This window comes from Eubalaena glacialis, chromosome 1, assembly GCF_028564815.1.
Source record: "Eubalaena glacialis isolate mEubGla1 chromosome 1, mEubGla1.1.hap2.+ XY, whole genome shotgun sequence".
Taxonomy (NCBI): domain Eukaryota; kingdom Metazoa; phylum Chordata; class Mammalia; order Artiodactyla; family Balaenidae; genus Eubalaena; species Eubalaena glacialis.
Genome location: NC_083716.1, coordinates 222,430,011 through 222,433,084, shown reverse-complemented (window position 1 = coordinate 222,433,084; position 3,074 = coordinate 222,430,011). Strand labels below are relative to the sequence as shown.

Here is a 3,074-nt window from a genome sequence, read left to right as displayed (position 1 = left end):
ACTAGCTCGCAAAATTCCTGAAAATTTGATGATAAGTTGTATGACAAACAAGCTGGTATGAGCCAGCGCCAATGCACCTCCAAAATGTGCCCAAAAACAGACCTGGGGGGGCTGGACTTTTTGAGAGGCTGTGCATTTGAGACATTCATGTATATGGGTTTTAGGTCTTAGGAAAGTTGCTTACTGTGAAATAATAGAAAAGTATATAAGTACATATAACTCTCTGTCCCCGGTGCTTGGCACAGAGCTTCTAAACCCTCAGAATTTCCTGGGTGATAGAAGTGTCTTTTATTCTAATAAGTCAACTCCTGAATAGCTCCTGGATGGGGGCTGGTCACTGGAAAGACCAAATCATGATTAGAAGATTGAAACTTTCAGCCCCACGCCACCCCCACTCTCCAGGAAGGGAAGAGAGGCTGGAGATTGAGTTAATGATTGATTATTCCTCGGTGATGAAGCCTCTATAAAAATCCCAAAAGTATGGGGTTTGATGAGCTTCCAGGTTGGTGAACGCATCCATATATCAGGAGGGTGGTACATCTCAGCTCCACAAGGACAGAAGCTCCTGCACTCAGGACCTTTCCAGACCTCACCCTATGTACCTCTTCATCTGACTGTTCATCTGGATCCTTTATTATATCCTTTATTATATAATAAACTGGTAAACCTAAGTGTTTCCCTAAGTTCTGTGAGCTCTTCTAGCAAATGATCAAATCCAAGGAGGAGGGTGATGGAAACCTTCAATTTGTAACCCAGTGGGACAGAAGTTGTGGGTAACCTGGAGACCTACTATTTGCGATTGGCATCTGAAGCAGGGTTCTTGTGAGACTGAGCCCTTAACCTGTGGGGTCCACAATAACTCCGGGTGGTGTCAGGATTGAATTGAATTGTAGGACACTCTACAGCTGGTACTGCAGAGTGGCTTGATGTGTGTCAGAAGTGTTGTGAGTGTGGTAGTATTTTGACAGTAAAGGAGAGACACAGGAAGAGGGTGGTTTTTCCTTTATACCTACTTTTGGCCCAATGACTTGAAATGGTGGTTAAGGTGTGGAGAAGCCCCTCTGAGCTCCTGGCCAACCTTCTGGACATCTCTGAAGGTTCCTCATAAGTGTCTGTGTAAATCCTCACATAAGATCTTTCTAGCCCAACAATTATATCTAAACAACTATGCTGTTTTATCCTGAATCCCACCCATTTGAATGGTGGGATTCCTCAGCCTACCCTTCCTTCTCCAACACGTACCCCAAAACCACGGTCTGATTAGCTTGGCTCCACCAGGAAACAATGGCCAGCTGATCAATTACAGGAAGATGGCAGGCAGGGGAAGGCGAGAGGATACCTGAATAATTCCATGAGATCATTTGGGAGATACTTGATCCAGAAAGAGGAGGCAAGAAAATAAAGATTCCTGGGCCACGTTGGAGTGCTTAGGTTAGACTTGCTGCAATGCTCTGCCTGCCTGGGCACCATTCAATCACATGGGATGGCACCCAGACCCTTAATTTAGGGTTTGACAGAGTCTAGCTATCACCACTTTGCCTCCATGGCCTAGGGGAAACACGAACATCAAAGTTACTCTAACTCAGAAGGACTCCTATTTGGTGGACTTGGGAGATGGCATGGCTTTTCTACACAGCCCAAGTCACCCTTGGGTAAGGAAGGCATGGGAGTGGAGGGCCAGTCTCCTACACAGCTTAGGAAATCCTCCTGGTGATCTTTCCTACAACTTCAAAAAATTATCAGTGTCTAAATACCGAGCAGGAGGGAAGTAGTAATCATCATGAAAAGTCTGCTAAAAGTAAGGTTCTCAAGCCAGAGAGATCAGGGCTACAATCTCTCCTTTCCCACTTACTAGCTCTGTGACCTTCAGTGAGTTGCTTGATGTCTCTGAGCCTCCATTTCTTCATTAGTAACATGGGGATAATAGTTTTACCCACCTTTTAGGGTTGCCTGAGGGTTGAATGTTTTATGTTTCTAAAGCAATTAGCACATGGTAAATAGTCAATATATTAGCTTTTTAAAAAAATGTAAGAAAAGGAAGCATCTATAGTTAAGGAAAAAAGCATAAAATACAATTTTACTTATATTGAAAAAAGGCCACAATATTTGTAGCTCCCCTCATCAAGAGGTAGAATCTATTTCTCCACCTCTCAGATACAGGCTTGGCATGTAACTGGCTTTGGTCAAGGGACTATTAGTATATGTGACACAAGCAAAGACTTGATAATACTTGCACAAGTACTTGACAATTACTCCCTTCCTTGCTGATGGGAACTCTTCTGCCATCATGTGAACTGCCTACTGGATAATGAGACAGGTGGCCATCATCCCAGGGTCATCATCAACTACCAGACACATGAGTGAAGCCATCCTAGACTATCCAGTCCCAGCTAAGAACAGAAGAACCACCTACGTGACACACAGAATCATGAGCAAATAAATGGATCATTGTTTTAAGCCACTAAATGTTGGGGGTTTTGTTATACAGCAAAAGCTAACTGATACAGTTCTGATTACAACTATGTAAAAACATTCATGCATTTAAACAAGATCTAGGGGATACTAAGATAAATGACTCTTGCCCTCAATGGCTCATATCTTATAAATTAGAGAGACAAGGCACAGAAATAGATAATACAGTTCAGCATAACAGTTGCCGATATGTCAGGGTGTTAACGATGAGTAATGTTTTTTAATGTCCCCTTAATACTGTGATCAGTTTATTTGTGCATTAAATTCATAAATTAAATTTAAAAGGAGTGACTTAAAACTACTGAGCAGGGAATTCCCTGGCGGTCCAGTGGTTAGGATTCGGCACTTTTACTGTCGTGGCCCCAGGTTCAATCCCTGGTCGGGGAACTAAGACCCCGAAAGCCTTGCAGCGCAACAACAACAACAAAAAAAGCAAACAAACAAACGAACAAAACTGTTGAGCCATCATCTGCCCAGAGGGGAAGCCCTAGGACACAGGAAGATGTGATGTCCTCCAACATGGACCCTCCTGAATCTGAAGGAGAAAGTCAGCCTAGCCAAATCATTTCCATTACCCTGAACAATCCCATATCAAAGTCAGG

The 3,074-nt window shown here is 43.2% G+C and overlaps 1 non-coding gene across 1 annotated transcript; it reads left to right on the top strand.

The window, feature by feature from the left end:
- Window positions 1-2,786: 2,786 nt before the first annotated feature.
- On the top strand, window positions 2,787-2,859 carry TRNAK-UUU (transfer RNA lysine (anticodon UUU)). Its single transcript has one exon. It is a non-coding gene; the product is annotated as a tRNA-Lys (tRNA).
- The last annotated feature ends 215 nt before the right edge of the window (window positions 2,860-3,074 follow it).